This window comes from Caretta caretta, chromosome 1 (assembly GCF_965140235.1).
Source record: "Caretta caretta isolate rCarCar2 chromosome 1, rCarCar1.hap1, whole genome shotgun sequence".
In the NCBI taxonomy this organism is placed as follows: Eukaryota; Metazoa; Chordata; order Testudines; family Cheloniidae; genus Caretta; species Caretta caretta.
In genome coordinates this window covers 308,310,274-308,328,886 of record NC_134206.1, presented here as the reverse complement: position 1 = coordinate 308,328,886, position 18,613 = coordinate 308,310,274, and the positions used below count along the sequence as shown (strand labels likewise).

The 18,613-nt window shown below is 43.6% G+C and overlaps 1 protein-coding gene across 4 annotated transcripts in view; it reads left to right on the top strand.

Moving 5' to 3' along the window:
* LOC125630359 (uncharacterized) overlaps positions 1 to 18,613 on the top strand; it is a 75,465-nt gene that overhangs the window by 44,168 nt on the left and 12,684 nt on the right. The window contains exons 2-3 of one of the 4 annotated variants that reach the window (XR_012666526.1): positions 11,562 to 11,687; positions 17,853 to 17,923. The gene's annotated coding sequence lies outside the window, so the exon portion shown is untranslated. Of the gene's footprint in view, positions 1 to 11,558; positions 11,688 to 17,852; positions 18,083 to 18,613 lie in introns of those variants that run through there. The other 3 variants (XR_012666524.1, XR_012666525.1, XR_012666530.1) reach the window with 3 other exon arrangements.

Below are 18,613 nucleotides of genomic sequence, written 5' to 3'. Positions count from 1 at the left end.
AAAGAAACTAACTCTTTGGTCTGGGAAAGAAAACCTATGTAATGTAGGTTTCAGAGTAACAGCCGTGTTAGTCTGTATTCGCAAAAAGAAAAGGAGTACTTGTGGCACCTTAGAGACTAACCAATTTATTTGAGCATGAGCTTTCGTGAGCTCACTTCATCGGATGCATACCGTGGAAACTGCAGCAGACTTTATATACACACAGAGAATATGAAACAATACCTCCTCCCACCCCACTGTCCTGCTGGTAATAGCTTATCTAAAGTGATCATCAGGTTGGGCCATTTCCAGCACAAATCCAGGTTCTCTCACCCTCCACCCCCCCCCCACAAATTCACTCTCCTGCTGGTGATAGCCCATCCAAAGTGACAACTCTTTACACAATGTGCATGATAATCAAGGTGGGCCATTTCCTGCACAAATCCAGGTTTTCTCACACCCCCCCCCAACCCCCATACACACACAAACTCACTCTCCTGCTGGTAATAGCTCATCCAAACTGACCACTCTCCAAGTTTAAATCCAAGTTAAACCAGAACATCGGGGGGGGGGGTAGGAAAAAACAAGGGGAAATAGCCACTCCCAGTCTCTATTTAAGCCTAAATTAATAGTATCCAATTTGCAAATGAATTCCAATTCAGCAGTTTCTCGCTGGAGTCTGGATTTGAAGTTTTTTTGTTTTAAGATAGCGACCTTCATGTCTGTGATTGCGTGACCAGAGAGATTGAAGTGTTCTCCAACTGGTTTATGAATGTTATAATTCTTGACATTTGATTTGTGTCCATTTATTCTTTTACGTAGAGACTGTCCAGTTTGACCAATGTAAATGGCAGAGGGGCATTGCTGGCACATGATGGCATATATCACATTGGTGGATGTGCAGGTGAACGAGCCTCTGATAGTGTGGCTGATGTTATTAGGCCCTGTGATGGTGTCCCCTGAATAGATATGTGGGCACAATTGGCAACGGGCTTTGTTGCAAGGATAAGTTCCTGGGTTAGTGGTTCTGTTGTGTGGTATGTGGTTGTTGGTGAGTATTTGCTTCAGGTTGCGGGGCTGTCTGTAGGCAAGGACTGGCCTGTCTCCCAAGATTTGTGAGAGTGTTGGGTCATCCTTTAGGATAGGTTGTAGATCCTTAATAATGCGTTGGAGGGGTTTTAGTTGGGGGCTGAAGGTGATGGCTAGTGGCGTTCTGTTATTTTCTTTGTTAGGCCTGTCCTGTAGTAGGTAACTTCTGGGAACTCTTAGTTCCCAGAAGTTACCTACTAAGAGTTCCCAGAAGTTACCTACTACAGGACAGGCCTAACAAAGAAAATAACAGAACGCCACTAGCCGTCACCTTCAGCCCCCAACTAAAACCCCTCCAACGCATTATTAAGGATCTACAACCTATCCTAAAGGATGACCCAACACTCTCACAAATCTTGGGAGACAGGCCAGTCCTTGCCTACAGACAGCCCCGCAACCTGAAGCAAATACTCACCAACAACCACATACCACACAACAGAACCACTAACCCAGGAACTTATCCTTGCAACAAAGCCCGTTGCCAATTGTGCCCACATATCTATTCAGGGGACACCATCACAGGGCCTAATAACATCAGCCACACTATCAGAGGCTCGTTCACCTGCACATCCACCAATGTGATATATGCCATCATGTGCCAGCAATGCCCCTCTGCCATTTACATTGGTCAAACTGGACAGTCTCTACGTAAAAGAATAAATGGACACAAATCAAATGTCAAGAATTATAACATTCATAAACCAGTTGGAGAACACTTCAATCTCTCTGGTCACGCAATCACAGACATGAAGGTCGCTATCTTAAAACAAAAAAACTTCAAATCCAGACTCCAGCGACAAACTGCTGAATTGGAATTCATTTGCAAATTGGATACTATTAATTTAGGCTTAAATAGAGACTGGGAGTGGCTAAGTCATTATGCAAGGTAGCCTATTTCCCCTTGTTTTTTCCTACCCCCCCCCCCAGATGTTCTGGTTTAACTTGGATTTAAACTTGGGGAGTGGTCAGTTTGGATGAGCTATTACCAGCAGGAGAGTGAGTTTGTGTGTGTATGGGGGTGGGGGGTGTGTGAGAAAACCTGGATTTGTGCTGGAAATGGCCCACCTTGATTATCATGCACATTGTAGGGAGAGTGGTCACTTTGGATGAGCTATTACCAGCAGGATAGTGAGTTTGTGTGTGTGGTTTTTGGGAGGGGGGTGAGGGGGTGAGAGAACCTGGATTTGTGCAGGAAATGGCCCAACTTGATTATCATGCACATTGTGTAAAGAGTTGTCACTTTGGATGGGCTATCACCAGCAGGAGAGTGAATTTGTGTGGGGGGGGTGGAGGGTGAGAAAACCTGGATTTGTGCTGGAAATGGCCCAACCTGATGATCACTTTAGATAAGCTATTACCAGCAGGACAGTGGGGTGGGAGGAGGTATTGTTTCATATTCTCTGTGTGTATATAAAGTCTGCTGCAGTTTCCACGGTATGCATCCGATGAAGTGAGCTGTAGCTCACGAAAGCTCATGCTCAAATAAATTGGTTAGTCTCTAAGGTGCCACAAGTACTCCTTTTCTATGTAATGTAATTACTCATACCCAGCAAAGGAGAAAATATTAGGTTGACCCCTATCCTGTCCACATTTAAGTCCCTCTTAAAGGTCCACTTCTGTCATGCTCTTATTAGTGAATCAAGCTGATTTATATATCAATTGCCTGCAGATATTTCCCTTCTCCTGACTTCTGTCTACTAATTTGTCCTGAGACTATGAACAAAGAACATCCCTGAGTGTTTGGAAAGTATCTGGCACATAGCGGGTACTACTACAAATAAATAACAAATAATAATCTGTTAGAGTAAAAGTAGCTGGGTAACAGCGGAAGGGATATGTAAAATAACTTGTATCTGCCCAGGTTTAGAGGGACATTTGGTGTGAAATAGATTGACAGAAGACTGAAAAACAAATTGTGCATTAATGGATGCAGATTTTCATTCAAACAATGAAAGGTGGAATCTCTCTCTCCATGCCTCTATTATAAACTGTGTTTGATCAGACATCACTGAATAAATATGTTCACAGCACCCAACAGTATAAGTAGGATGACACAATACTGAGAAAGGGAGAGAGGGAAGACTCCACACCTGATGTGCTGTGATGCTAGCAGTAGAGATGGCGGAAAACTTTCTGTCAAAACTGATTTTGATGGAAAATTTGGTTTTTGACAAAAATGAATTTTTCACAGAAAGCCTCTGCTCCAAACTTACTTTGTCACCATGATACACCACAGCCATGTGACTCCTATGCTGAACCACCTCCGCTTACCAAGATGAGAGACCTGAAATTTTCACCAAAAACTTGAAGTTTCTGAGTGGGGAGGGGGGCGGAGAAGGATTTTCTGACTAATTCTAGCTAGTAATGAGGCAGAGAAAACTGCTGGCAGGAGCTGCTGAGAGAGGGTCATACATTCTCTGAAGAGAGTTCATGCTTGTTTAACTCAAGTGAAACTAAGATTTTGACTGCAAGATTTCAACCTATCTACAAGGCTGTTACCTAGACTATAGAGTAGATATGATTTCATACAGCTTACTTTGAAAAGCTGACTTGCTTTGCTTTTTTGTTTCTTTTCTAATAACCATCACTCTCTTTAGCGTACTCTTGGGTTTTAGGCTTTTGCAGGAGTAACAACTTGTGACGTTACCCAGGTTACAAGAGATGATGCATGCCTGCTGATGGGGGGGGGGCACAACTGCAGAAATGCTTGATTCATGACCCCCAAGCAATCCCCTCTCCTGAAAAGCAGCAGCAATCCCCTCTCTCTGCAGTTTCCAGCTGTTCCTTCTGTGTCTGCTTCTCTGACTCAGCTGCCCCACAGGGAGATGGGCCAGGCTGCACCATTTGAGCAATCTGGAGGGACATGTGACCCTGCATACTGCCCCCCCACACACACACATACATCACCTCAGCAGGGAATAACTGTGTCTCCTGAATTCTCCAACCTGGAATGTCATTTACACTGCTTTACTGGTGAACAGCCACTCCTAGCTAGTTAAACACACAGCCTCCAGCATGTAACTTGCTCCTAGCTGCACAGTATTGAGTGCTACTAGCTAGCCACTCATAAATTATACTGTAGAAGAATACCAGCAGATTCTCTAGTCCCAGACTTTCCCCCAGAAATGTTCGTTTTGTATTGCCCACCACCTTGCTGAACAATGCAAGCACATATAAAGTCCATCATTCATCAATGGAAAATGCTATGCACCAGCTTTGTTATCCCAAATGAAGTCCCCCCCACTCACAGTTTAATCCAAACACACTAGCTAGATAAAACAGTGAAACAAGTTTCTTAACTACAGAAAGAAAAGAAAGATTTTAAGTGACTACAAGTGATGAGGCATAAAAGTCAGAACTGGTTACCAAGAAAGTAAAGAAGATAAAACACAAGCTAATTGCCTAACTTAAAAAGCTAAGTGAACTTAAAAGCAAAATGTTCTCCTCACCATAAGCTTACAGCAGTCTGTACTGGCTTGCTTCAGCCAGGATTTCCCTGTCCCAATGCAGTTCTTTAAGAGTCACTGATGTCATGAGCAGAGATGAAGGAGGACAGTGAGGTCAAGCGTTCTTCTCCCCTGTTTATAATTCAATTTCTTGTTCTAGAAACATCCTTGCTGAGCCATAGTGGCAAAACAATCTTTTGTGGACATGAGGTTTGAATTTTCCTTGTGATGAAATGTAAATTTCTTGTTCACCCCTTCCCCCATAAGAGAATGGTTGCTTAACTCTCCAGGTCAGGCCTCTTTCATCATCTTCTCAACTTCCAAGTACCTCAGCATCCTCTCCATGATTCGGTCTTCCGGCTGTGTCACTATCTGTTTCCCCTTTCCAGGGTTAGGTGTCACTGTCCACCAGTCAAGCCACTTCCCCAGTGGTGAATGAGGAGATCCAGGCCTGCCCACTACTCCAGGTCTCCACCCAGGGACTCTGTAGATAGCAGCCTCCTGTTGCATCTCTTTAACTTGGTTCAATACTGTTTCAGTTCCCTGGGCCACTACCCCACAGCCCAAGCACCTTCTTTGCCCTCTCTTCAGGGCCTTCAGCCAGCAAGTCCCAGCAGCCAGCCAGGAGCTCCCTCTTGTTTCCCTAGTCCCTGCCAGCAACTGCTCTTTCCAAGTTGCTATCTTTGGTGCAGCCTGCTAGGAACACAGTCCTCACTCCTTGAGCTCCCCACAGCAACTGACCCTGCTTTACCCTGAAGCTTCTTTTGTACTAGCCTTCTGGGCCTTAATTAGCTGCTTCATGCAGCCTCTCTCCAGTTGGCTGCTTCCTGAGCAGCCTCTCTAGGCTGCTTGGAGCACTCACCTCCACTGTTCCTTTCTGGGATGGGGTATGGCAGGCCCATGAGGTTCTATTAATCCCTTCCACTCCAGTGTGGGGTGAGCACCACATCACATCCCCTTTCAGTTTCAGTCAGTGTCCCATTATTTTTGCATTTATGAAACAGGGAGATCAGACGTTCCCAATAGACCTTTACTATAACATTCATTATTTTATAAACTTATACCATGTCCCCTCATATTCATCTCCTTTCTAGGGGAAACTACTCCTGCTGTGTTGTTCAACTTGTATTTGTACAGTAATTACCATAGCAGGATCTCTGGATGTTACTGTAGTATAAATATTACTCAATAATAATAGTATCCATATTCATAACAGGGAACACTTAGTTATTTCTGAAGTGGCAACAAGTGGAGTTTCCCTACCAATAAGTGGAGGCTAAGCAAGGCATAGGGGGCAGACTAGAAGAACCTTAGCTGAGTATTTCCAAATTTTCTGATGCTTAGTATTTTTAATGACAGAATTATAATTTCCTGACATTTAACAGTTCATTTTTGTAATCTTAACTCCAGATGCAAGCCTTACTTCCAAGAATTTGTTATTTTGTATCTACCAGGTCCCAACAGCAAATTAATAGCTATAATTATAATCTTATCTGAACTCTTCTTAATGAAGTTGTTTTAATTGGGAATTAAATATTTTCATTGTTTTAATCATGCCATATTAGTAGTTTTTCTTAAAGATAATTCACAACACCTTTTGCCTTGAAGCAATCAATCTAGAACAGTTTTTAAAAGTTCAACAGGAATTAGAAAATAGAAGACTACCGGATTGTAATATAGAAGTTAGTGATAGAAGTACTTAGCGATGTCATCATAGCAACTCTGCTTGCACACAGGATCCTGTATTTAACCTAAGGGAGTTCTTAAAACTTCTTCATTCCTGAAATAGCTAATCACCATAGTGTTCATGTGGACAGTGCTTAGCACTCTTAAGTTCATTTGAATGCATCTTCCTTTCTTTAATGATAGATTTGTGTTAGAAATATAATTTAGTTTAGCTCAATATAATTTCTAACTGAGAAGCCACTACTGTCCGAACATTCACGTTGACATTATTAATGCAAATCATGGCAGGTGATCATAAAAGTGCAATAGTGTTCTCTGCGGGGGCTTGTAAGCAGAGACCATTTCAATAAAGTAGAAGAAACATAGCAGAAAACATTTCCAGAAATTTTGTTTAGAGTTCTTTCAATCTGTTCTCCCCTTGCTATCCACAATATTTTATAATTGTACCCTTCTTCAGCATATCCCATTATGAGCTTTGTCAGAAACAGAAGCCCTGGGTTGGAGCATGCTCAGTCACTCTATGGGGATGGTGCATTTGTGCAATCTGACCAGTATATAGGAGCTGCAAAGGAATGGTGTGTGTATGCTCTGGTCAGTGTGTAGGAACTGTGAGGGGATGGAGCTTGCTCAATCCTGATGGAATCCAGAGAATTTAGTTGCCAAACTCTAACAAGTCTCTACTGAGAATCTGTAAACTGTGCGGGGTTTTTTAGAAAAGTACTTTAAAATGAATGTGTACATTTATAGAAATAGGTTATTAAATAATTATTTCAAAGCTGAGATATGGATTTCAGCTACATCACCTGAGAGAAAAACACATAGGTTTTGTCTTAAATGCTATTTTTTGTTCCTGACTTACAGTTGCACTACAGTTAGGAAACCTGTATACATATTCTATTTTGGTGAGCGAAGCGAGAAGATTTTAAAAATATCTTGATTATAGCTAGGTAGGTTTGACAGTCTGTGCAGCCAGAGAATCAGGTCTAAAAGTGGAAAAATGTTGAAAAACAATCTGGTAAGCATTAAAGAAAATAAATCAAGAACACAATGTTTGATCCTTTCATGATTCTGTCAAACATGTATTGTCCGTACACAAAACTACTCATATATTTCTGTCAACTATCCAATTGCTATACACTCTGAGCTTCATATACATTTTTAAGGTTCAGATCCAGATCCTAGTGAAATTATTGAGAGTTGTGCCCTTGCCTTTAGTAGGATCAGGATTGTGAACATGTTTTAGGAGGAGCACATCTTTTAAAAGCATTTTCAGTTTTAAGGTAAAATACATCTTGGCTCAAATCTTCAAAGAGATGCACAATGGTCTTAAATATTTTCATGTGCCCCTCAAATTGAAAATTATCAGCTAGCAACTTCTCCATAGTGAATTTAGCCCACTCTATTCAGGTTGTATACACAGAAATTCTGTTTTTAGGCCCAAGTCCTGCAAAAGGTTTTGAAGTCAATGGGACTCCATGAAGGGGTAAGGTTTGAGGTTTACAGATCAGGGCCTTTTTTGCAGTAATAAAAGGAAAAGTAAATATTTCTCATTGTGCAATTGCAGCTTACAAAATCTTTCAGTGATATGCCCAAAGGGACCGTTGGGGGCTCCTAGAAACTTCTGACTGAAATTCTGCCAGCAAATTGAGGCAATGGTTAGGATGATTTCCCTTCCTCTGAGGGAGGCATCCCTCTCCGGCTGCTGCTAAATAATTCCTGACAGTGATGCCTTATCCCTTGGGTCTCAAAATACTTCTTTGGAATTGACTAGAGTGCGCCCAGTGCCAGTTGTTTGGTTTTTTTTAATTACCCTGGGGAGAGTATAACCTCAGGTCCCTCCTGAAAAGGAGTCAAATCATTGACTAGTGTAAATCAGTGTAATTCCATTGATTTCAGCATGCAGTTGACAAAGGGCATAAGAGTTAATTAGGTAAATTACATCAATGTTCTGTTTCTGGCAGCCCTCCTAAGAGGGCCAGACGTTCCTTGCGCTTGATATTCTGCACCGTTTTGAAGAAGTGTGTTAATCCAGCGCCATCTGTCTTTATCTTGCTAACTAGCTACTAGTTTAATCAGACAGCACAAACTGTTGATGATAGTTGCTTCTGCTGTTCCCCTGTCTGGTAGTTTTGTTCCTTTCCCTAGAAATCAAGGAATTCATTAAAATATATGTGTGAAGATATTTGAGAATGGTTTGTTTAAAATGCTGCTGGAGCCAAGGATGGCTACACACAAGCAAACAGTTTTGCTCACACTGCTTGGTCACAGCAAGATCTTGGATATTTTACCAAATATAGGTTGTTACATTAAAAAGTCACATTATTCCCACAGTTAATGGGCCAAATTCAGACCATTTGGCTCGAACGCCTTTGGATCTAATGGTGTTGTAACTGTTTCCATCGTCTGTGAATTTGGTCCATAGCAGTTGGTGGTCCATAGCACAGTAGGTTCCAAACTGTGACAGTAAAATCCTCTAGAAAATGATATTTTTTCTATAAGATTTTTTAACCATCCTATAGAATTTAATAGAGTACTTTATACCTTCTATAGAATTCCACAGGAAAACACAGAAAAGACATCATTTTCTATTAAACTCTATAGGTTTTAGAGTAATTTTGTTCCCTCCTTCATATAGTCTAGAACATTTTTCCATAAGAAATGGCAAGCTCAAATGCACTTGCTTTTTCTGTACAGGGCTGGCCTTATGAGTGGGTGACTGCCATCGTGCCAAGGTCAGGGGAGTGGGGTGCTGTGCTTAAGGGGCTGCAGAAGGGCTGTGCCCACCCAGGAGGCAGGGGGAGGGGATAAAGGGGGCTTTGGGGCAGGAGCCAGGTGCTCACACATGTCCCCTCTCTGCCCTTCTGGCTGCTGACACCTGCAGCGCTGCTGCAGCTCCACCTGCTGCTGCTCTGCCTGCTGACTGGCTGCCCTCTGCTCAGAGAGCAGGACTTAAAGGGTGCCAAAGAAAGTTCACCCCGGTCACTTGTGACCATTGGAGTCTGGAGGGGCCACACTGAGATTGCTCAATCAGGGCAGCCTGCAAAGAATGGGGCAGGCAATTCCCAAAACGGGTGGTTATTCTAATAATTAGAGTCACCAAGCCAGCAACAAAACAGCTTCTACAATACCTTACTGGTTACCCAGAAGCCAAAAATACAGTTCCCTTAAAGCAACCATGACTTGGGCTTCCACCCAGACAGCCAAATTTAGTGGTTTAGTAAAAAATTAAAAGGCTCATCATATATAAAGTTCATCATATGTAAATTTCTTCCATTCCCAAGGGATCAGGCACGTTACCCTCCAGGTCAATGAATATTTCAGATTTTACCCAATTACTCGCTTCCAGCCAATTCTTATTAACTAAACTAAGATTTATTTAAAAAGAAAAGAGAAAGAGTATTGTGGTCAGAAGATCGTTATATATACAGATAAGAATAAAGTTCTTGGGTCAGTTTCATAATAGAGATGGTTAGGTGCTGAGTTGCAAAAAGTTCTTTCAGTTTCATAGGTTATAATCCAAATAGGCAGTTCATGTATAGCATTTGTTCAAATCCTTCCATAAGAATGTGCAAGGACAGTCCAGGATACTCGGAGACCTCAGCCTTATGACTCAAAACTCCCCCTGCTAAAGATTCAAGCAGACTTGAGATGACAGGATCAGCTCCTATTGTTCCTTTATAGACCTCTGGCAGGCTACTATGGCTTCTTGACCACATGATATCACAACAGGCATTCATTGGATGAAGAATAGGTAATAACATTGTGGCTTTGAAGTCAATTCTATACAGAGTTAAATTAGGGTTGCCAACTTTCTAATCATAGAAAATCGAACACTTTTGCCCCGCCCCACCCCTTTTCTGCCCCACCCCTTCTCTGAGGCCCCACCCCTGCTCACTCCACCCCCCTCCCTCGGTTGCTCTCTCTCCCCCACCCTCACTCTCTTTCACCGGGCTGGGACAGGGGGCTAGAGTTTGGGAGGGGGTGAGGGCTCCATCTGGGGATGCGTGCTCTGCGGTTCAGCTGGGGATGAAGGGTTTGGGGTGCAAGAGGGAGCTTTGGGCTGGGGCAGGGGTTTGGGGTGTGGGAGGGTGTGTATGGTGTGTGGTGTGGGCTCTGGGAGGGAGTTTGGGTGTGGGAGGGGGCTCAGGGTTCAGGCAGAGGGTTGGGGTGCGGGAGGAGGTTCAGGGTACAGGCTCTGGCTGCGCTATGCTTACCTCAAGTGGCTCCGGGAAGCAGGTGACATGTCTGGCTCCTAGGCAGAGGGGCCAGGGGGCTCTGCATGCTGCCTCCACCTGCAGGCACTGTCCCCACAGCTCCCATTGGCCACGGTTCCTGGCCAATGGGAGCTGTAGAGCCAGCGCTCAGGGCAGGGGCAGCGGGCGGAGCCCCTGTGGCTGCCCCTGCGCCTAGGAGCCGAACATGCCAGCCACTTCTGGGAGCCACGCCAGGCAGGGAGCCTGCCTTAGCCCCACTATGCCACTGACCAGACTTTTAGAGGCCCTTTCAGTGGTGTTGACTAAGGTTGCCAACTGTCTAATCACACAAAGCCAAACACCCTTGCCCTGCCCCTTCCCTGAGGCCCCACCCCTGCCCCATCCCTTCTAGGAGGCCCTGCCCCATTCACTCCATCCCCCCTCCTTCCGTCTCTTGCTATCCTGCACCCTCACTCACTTTCACAGGGCTGGGGCAGGGGGTTGGGGTGGGAGGGGGTGCAGGCTCTGGGCTGGGGCCGAGGGGTTCGGCGCATGGGAGGGGACTCCAGGCTGAGCCTGAAGCAGGGGGATGGGGTGTAAGAGGGGGTGCAGGGTGCAAGCTGTGGGAGGGAGTTTGGGTGCAGGAGGGGGTTCCAGGCTCAGGGAGGGGGTTGGGGTGCAGGAGGAGGTTTGGGGTGCTGGCTCTGGAAGGGGGCTCAGGGCTGGGGCAGAGGATTGGGGTGTGGCAGGGCATGAGGGGTCCGTGCTCCAGCTGGGCAGTGCTTACCTCAGGCGGTTCCCGGTCAGCAGCGCAGTGGGGATAAGGCAGGCTCCCTGCCCGCCCTGGCCCCATGCCACTCTCCAAAGTGGCCAGCACCTAGCTGTGTCCCCTGGGTTGGGGGCCAGAGGGCTCCATGCACTGTCCCTACCAGCAGGCACCACCCCTGCAGCTCCCATTGGCCGCAGTTCCCAGCTAATGGGAGCCATGGAGTTGGTGCTTGAGGCGGGGGCAGCATGCGAAGATCCCCTGCCCTGCCCCAGAGGTCGCAGGGATGAGCTATACACTTCTGGGAGCAGCACAGAGCCAGGGCAGGTAGGAAGCCTGCCTTAGCCCCGCTGCGCCACTGGACTTTTAGCAACCTACAACCTCCTGGTTTGTCTTCAGTAGCCTCCAGACATAGAGCCCGATTCCAGGAGACTCCCAGTGAAACCGGGAGGGTTGGCAATCCTGATGCTGTCTGGAGCTGCCAGGGTCCCTTCCTCGGTCGAAAACCAGATGCCTGGCAACCCTAAGGTAAACTAGTAGTATTAATTAACATAAGGCAATTATCCATTCAAACTATCTAGGCATTCCATTACGGCACAAACAATGTACAATGAAGACAATGTAAGTAATTTTATTTCTTGCAATATATTACATCTTTGCTCTTAAAGTTAACAGAACTATCCGCAAGCATAATATAATGTAATTAAGACATGAAAGGGAATTATCATCCACAAGCTAATCTGGTTACATGGTTAACATCTAATAAGAAATAAGTAAACACATACAATTACTATTACCTCCAATTCTCTAACAATACAGGTTTGCATTTCAAAGCTCTAGTCTATCTAACGTGGCTTTGTTAGCTACTTATAAGGTATGGCCCTAATTGCCATTTATATACTTTTCTAGTATGTCTTTAAAGGTTGAATTTGGATCATTTTAGCCTACTAGTTACTTAACCATTTCTGGCTCAGTGTCACGTACCATTTTCACTAAGGCCAGTCCTGTTTCTATATAGCAAGGTTATTTCAGGAGAATATAAAAAATAATTTCTTTACCTGTACAGTCTAAGTCTTGCAAACTCCCTCCAGATAACTCTGCAGTAAAACTCCTTGGGCTAGATCTATCCTTGGGAAAAGCCAACCGGAGTCAATGTAAATCTTAAAGCAGTAAGTTGAACCAGGGATGAATTTGGCCCATGCTTTGCAAATAGGAAGTTTGACCCATTAGTCAGACTTCACAGGCTAAAAATACAAAAGTAATGTTGCGACAAAAGCTGCTTTCTCTTCCTAATAAAATCTGTATTGAAAAATGCCAGAGTGCCGTCAAACCCAGCAGTGATGAGCGGAATTTATTCCAATAATTATGCAGTCATTAGACAACAATCTATTATAGGAGGGGGAAATACTTTTATGGAAATAGTTTACATGAGCAGTTAATGTAATCTAATTTAATTACATCTAGGTGAGCCTTTTTAAATTGAATTTGGGATAACCCATTATCAGATCTTTACAGTAATTCTAATTAATTTCATCTTTACCAGCATATGAGATGGTTTTTACTCCATCTTTCTCCAATATGCAGGCAACAAAAATGAAAGTTCAGATCACCAAATAAACTTCTTATATACGCTGAGTCTTATTACGCTAACAAATTAATTTTAATTCCAGAGACATTGGTGTGTTCTTACCCTAGGAAAATAAAGACATCAGTTTCATGAAAAATTAAAAGGTTCTGTCACATTGTGTTCTATTTGTTGTTGAAGTTTTATACCATAATTGTATAGTATATCTTCATGGCATGGGCTCTGGGATCAAAGTCCCGATGCTGTTCTCATTAAAGCCAGTGGGGGCCCCACTGACATTGTTAAGAGGCCTGAAAGTGAGATTTCCTTTTAAATTGCCAGAGCAATGTAAAGGTGATTTGGAGTAAATAAGAATCAGGCCCTGGGAGTTAAGCTGACACACAGTGTAAGCTCCACCAGAGCTCTCCCTTGCTGAGTCAGAGAGGTAATGGCTTATGGTTCTGGACACTCTGAGGAGAATGTCATACATAGATAAAGCAATTTCGAATGCATATTTTAGGACAAACCAGCCTCAGTCAATAGCTGGTTTTGGATGAGCAACTACATACACACACAAACACACACATAATGTTCATAAAGTTAAAACCATATTCCCCAAAGGTACTGCATGTGTTTGCAATATCTGTCACAGCCACATTCTCTCTAAAGTGTATGACATTACAACAAATGGATGGACTCAAGCACACACATAACTGTTTCCAACTTTCTTTGCTTGAAAAGAGCAGTTAAACCTTGTCACATTCTGGAGTGCAATCCAGACCAGGGGGGAGGGGGTTGTGTCATCACCTGCCCTGTAACCCTGGGTATCTTAAAATGCTCTTCTGCTATAGCACCTTTGTCTGGATACTCCCAGCCAGCACACAAGCACACACTCAGTGTCTGTGTGATAAGCAGCCCTGGACCAACAGCTCTGATACCAGTAGCCTTCTTGTTACACAACAGCCACACTCTGGCTTCTCCCAGCATTGGTTACACCTAGCAAAATGACTCCAACCCCTCCCTCTTCCTCCCCCTCCCCCCCGCATTCCAAATTTTCCCAAAACCATGTGCTCTGCAATCTCCAACGCTTTCCTGGGCCATTCAGAGGAATAACAAGGTTTGTTTACTCCTCTAAAGAGACAAACTGCAAGCTTATCACTTTAACTGGAGCTAACTATCACTTCAATTGAAACTCAGCAGGTTTAGATTATAAGTAAATCAAGTGTATCAACAAAAGGAGATAGGATTTTAAGTGAACTCAAGTATAAAAGATAGAGTTAGCAATAGTTACTTGCAAATAAAAGTGGAAAATGCTTGCTAGAGAATAAGACTTAACAAAATTACAGTCTTGGTTCAAGGTAAGATTTTACCACACTACCTTCCAGAAAGATGCATGATCACTCCCTTAGTCAGGATCTTCCACAAAGTCAAAAGTGCTCGGTTCCTTTGTCTTCTTACGTGAAAGATAACATGGGATTCTTTGCCCCTCTTTTTCTAATCCAATGAGCCTTTGAAATGGATTCTTCTGAAGTAAAATTCATTCAAGCTGTGAGGAAGGAGACATGGAGCCTGGTGATGAAGGAAGTTCCATGCTGGCTTCTTTCCCTGCTAGTGTTTGCTAAATTGCAAATTGAACTGTTCCTGCAATCTCCTCACCCTGCCATGATGCAGAGAGGTTATCGCCTTCCCTTTTTAGTTTGATGGTTTTGTTTACCTTTTATGTAAATGCATTCCCATTGTCTCTTAAAGTACTTTGGAAGTACCTTCAAGGTGGTAGTCCTTTGTGTCAGGTGGGATAACATCAGCCCTGCCTGGCACACACACTTTAAGAATATAATTCCCAATATGTTTGTAATTTTGAATTTGTCCTCCATACATATACCACACAATAATATTAGTGATCAGTATGGTATTAGCTTTCTATTGCTATCTTACATGACACTTTTTAGATATCGGCTCTGACATTAGTGAGTTGGAGTACACAGAACTGGTCAGGCCAGCTGAAATTCACTACCAGAGACAAGCGAGCCCCTGGCCCTCTTGTATTGGGATGCTGTTTTGTGACCCTAACCTATATCAAGGTTGCCTAATATGTGGCATCAGAGGGGTTATTGCTACTAACCTCAGGTCATATGTATCCCAAGTATTAAGTGAAGGCCACTTGGGAATTGTAAAAATGAACATCCTTGTCAGGGGTTTTGTGTGGTGGCCAAAGGGGGATACACAAATAGAGAAAACGGCAAAACAATGTCAAGGTTCTCAGCAAATGCAACAGATGCATAAACATACTTCTTTGCATCTTGGGGAGTGGCCAACCACCTGATAGCAAAGAATCCACATAAACTATGCCAGATCATTTATAGAACATGTGTTTTGGATTGTGGTAGACGTCCATTCTAAATGTCCTAAAGTATTCTGTATGGATTTAACTAAATCACTGCACATGGTGGAATTGTTAAGACAATTGTTTTCATGGATAGGAATTCCTGATCAAATTGTGATCCTGGAACTCAGTTAATATCTGAAGAGTTTCAATTACCTATCAGATAAAAGTGGCACAAACACGTAAACCAGCTTTCGAGCACATATTCAGTGTCATGCTGTACTCCAGAGATGCCTGTTGAAAATACTGAGCCTACAACACAGTCCCAGACAGTGACTTGTTATAGTACTAATAAGCCTCATATGCTTGTTTCTACTACATGAGACCCTAACGCTACAGAGCAGGAAGATGTTGCTGATACAGCTATACCAGAAAGTACAGACACTGTTTCACACACTGTTGTGATGCCTATGAGACTTTATCCAAGAGAAGTCATAATCCAACTCTCAGACTTGATTTGTAACATGTTGCTTATCTAAAGATAAGTATCTGTAACTCTTTTTGTTTATGTACTTTTACACTAAATGGGGAGGAGTATGTGGTGTATAGGAATTGGACAATCCCTTCAGCTGGAGCCCTCTCATGGCGCTCACTGTCTTCCGTGTTTCGGAAGTAAACAAACCTGGAGCAGCAGTGTGTATATGTAGCTAGGCCTTGGACATACCCCTCTGGTGTAATCCGGACCAGTGATCTGCTAGGTCACTCCAATCCTTGAGTCTAGGAGCCAGCCTTACCCTGCTCTTCTGTGAGAACCCCCATCCTGGGCTGTTCACGCACGGCCTCTAGATTGTAAGCTGCTCCCAGCAACTTGCAACTGAATGACACTAGCCAATATCTCCGGTCCCAGACACAACCCTAGGAACCTCTGTCTTGCAGTGTCTAGTTATGCCCGCTGGATACTGCAAGCTTATATGAGTTCATCAATTTAACAAAGAAATTGATATGTATCAGGCTTGTCATCCCAAGGGGAGTCTGACAAGATAAGTGTTCGGGGGATCCTGCACATTGACTGGCCCTTTGGGGAGCGGTCTCCCAACCCCAGAACTGTACATATGCAGAAAATCCAGCTCCCCTTTTGCGGTTACCCTGTGTTTCCCCCTCCCAGCACTGAGTCCTTCCCTGCCCCCTAGAGGGCTGTGATCTGTGCTCTCTGGGCTAGGTATGTTTACCCTTTGATAAGACTCACCTTTCCCCAGCAGCTTTCCCATAACTGGTTGTTAGGATATAGATATTCAGGCCTGTCTGTAAAGGCCTATACTCTAAGAATTTAGGTGTATTCTTATCACTTAGCTAGTTATAGAGGTATAAAAGAAAGAATCAAAATCACTGTCTGCCGGTGTAAGGGCCTTCTCTTACTGTGACAGTCTGAGGCCCTGTTCTTAGGCTAAGGCCTTTGACTAAGCAGCAGAGGCAGCCATAAGCTGGGAAACGAGCGGTCACATCCTTACATTCCAAACTAGTCCCATTGAAATAAGGTGCCATTGGGCTGTTAGGAATACAATCCTGTCCTGATAATGCCTATCACCTCCAGAGAAAGGGAAGAGCCTAGAAGATGTAAAAGGAAACTTAGTTTGATAGCATCCTGTCTGGCAAGAACTCACTTATCAATAGCTGGGATGTGAAATCCTCATTTCTTTGTTGTTCTAGCACTGTAGTCCCCATTTCCCTATTGTTTGTCTGTATAATCTCTGTCTGGTTCTGTGATTGTTTCTGTCTGCTGTATAATTAATTTTGCTGAGTGTAAACTGATTAAGGTGGTGGGATATAATTGGTTACATAATCATGTTACAATATGTTACGATTGGTTTGTTAAATTTCAGTAAAATGATTGGTTAAGGTATAGCTAAGCAGAACTTAAGTTTTACTATATAGTCTGCAGTCAATCAGGAAGTAAGGGGGAAATGGGAACAGGGAATGGGGGTGGGGAAATTGGAATCATGTTTTGCTAACTGGGGGAATGGGAACAGGGACACAGGTAAGGCTCTGTGGTGTCAGAGCTGGGAAGGAGCACACTAAGGAAGGAAACTGGAATCATGCTTGCTGGAAGTTCACCCCAATAAACGTCAAATTGTTTGCACCTTTGGTCTTCAGGTATTGTTGCCCACTGTTCACGCGAGAAGGACCAGGGAAGTAAGTGGGTGAAGGAATAAGCCCCCTAACACTGGTCTCTGTATCTCACCAGCCTGGGGGAAAACTGTGACGCTCTGAACCTCGGGGAAACACCCTACACCCCCATGTTCATCTTTATAAAATGATTGTGTGGTATCCATAGGTTTGTCATGTTGGGTGTCTTCAGAAGGCTCATGATGCATTGAGCATGGTTGTTATAGTGATGTTACAGTAATGTTATAGTAAGGTTATAGGTTATAATTTCATGTATATAGTTATGAGGCTGAAAATGTATCCTCATGGCTGAAAGCAAGCCCAGGCAAAAACTCTCCAAGAGCAGAGGGGCAGTTCACACGTCAGAGCATGTATGGGATAAACCCAGCCCAGCCTCACAGGAACAAAGGACGCTGGCCTAGGTAACAACAAAAGGATCTGTTAGACTGTTGGGTGAGTCACCCCCCTTCCTTTGGTCAGTTTGGAACTGCAATGAGGTAATGCTCACCTGACTCTGAAAGGTGGGGGCAAAGCCAAGAGGGAAGAAAGAGCATGATAAAAGGGAGAAACGTTTGCCATGCTCTCTCTCTCTCTCTCTCTCTCTCTCTCTCTCTCTGTGTCTCTCTTTCACCTATATTTACAGACACCACACCAAGCGACTGAAGCACTGATCAAAGGGGAGCGCCTGGCTGAAAAGCAACCAGTCAGCCTGTGGTGAGAAGCATCTAAGTTTGTAAGGGCATTGAAAGTGTTAAGATCAGCTTAGAATGCATTTTGCTTTTACTTCATTTGACCAAATCTGACTTGTTATGTTTTGACTTATAATCACTTAAAATCTATCTTTATAGTTAATAAATCTGTTTGTTTATTCTACCTGAAGCAGTGCATTTGGTTTGAAGCATGTCAGAGACTCCCCTTGGGAGAACAAGCCTGGTACATATACATTTCTTTGTTAAATTGATGAACTCATATAAGCTTTCAGCGTCCAGGGGGCATAACTGAGCTCCATGTCTAATGAGTGTATACACTGAATTATTGCATTGTTTCACATGAAGATCCTTCAGAGTAATCTGCTGTAGATAGGGAGCCTATACTGTTGTATGTACTGAACTTGGTATGTGGATAAAGGCCTTCAATCTGGACTAGCAAGCAAACACGTTTCATAAGAACTACGGTAACATTAAAAAATAAGGGGTAAACTTAGTTCTGTTGTAATAATGTAGGTACTAATATAGCTATCCCCAGCAAATCCCTGGTTAGAGAAGGCACGTCAGAATAAGAAACCCTGTGTAAGTCAGCTGTTCATCGGTAACATTGGGTTGCTTTTATCTGGTCTCCATTCCTGACTGAACTAGCCCATTCCAGATAAAAAACAAGAAATAAAGGAAACTCTCTATGGGCAGT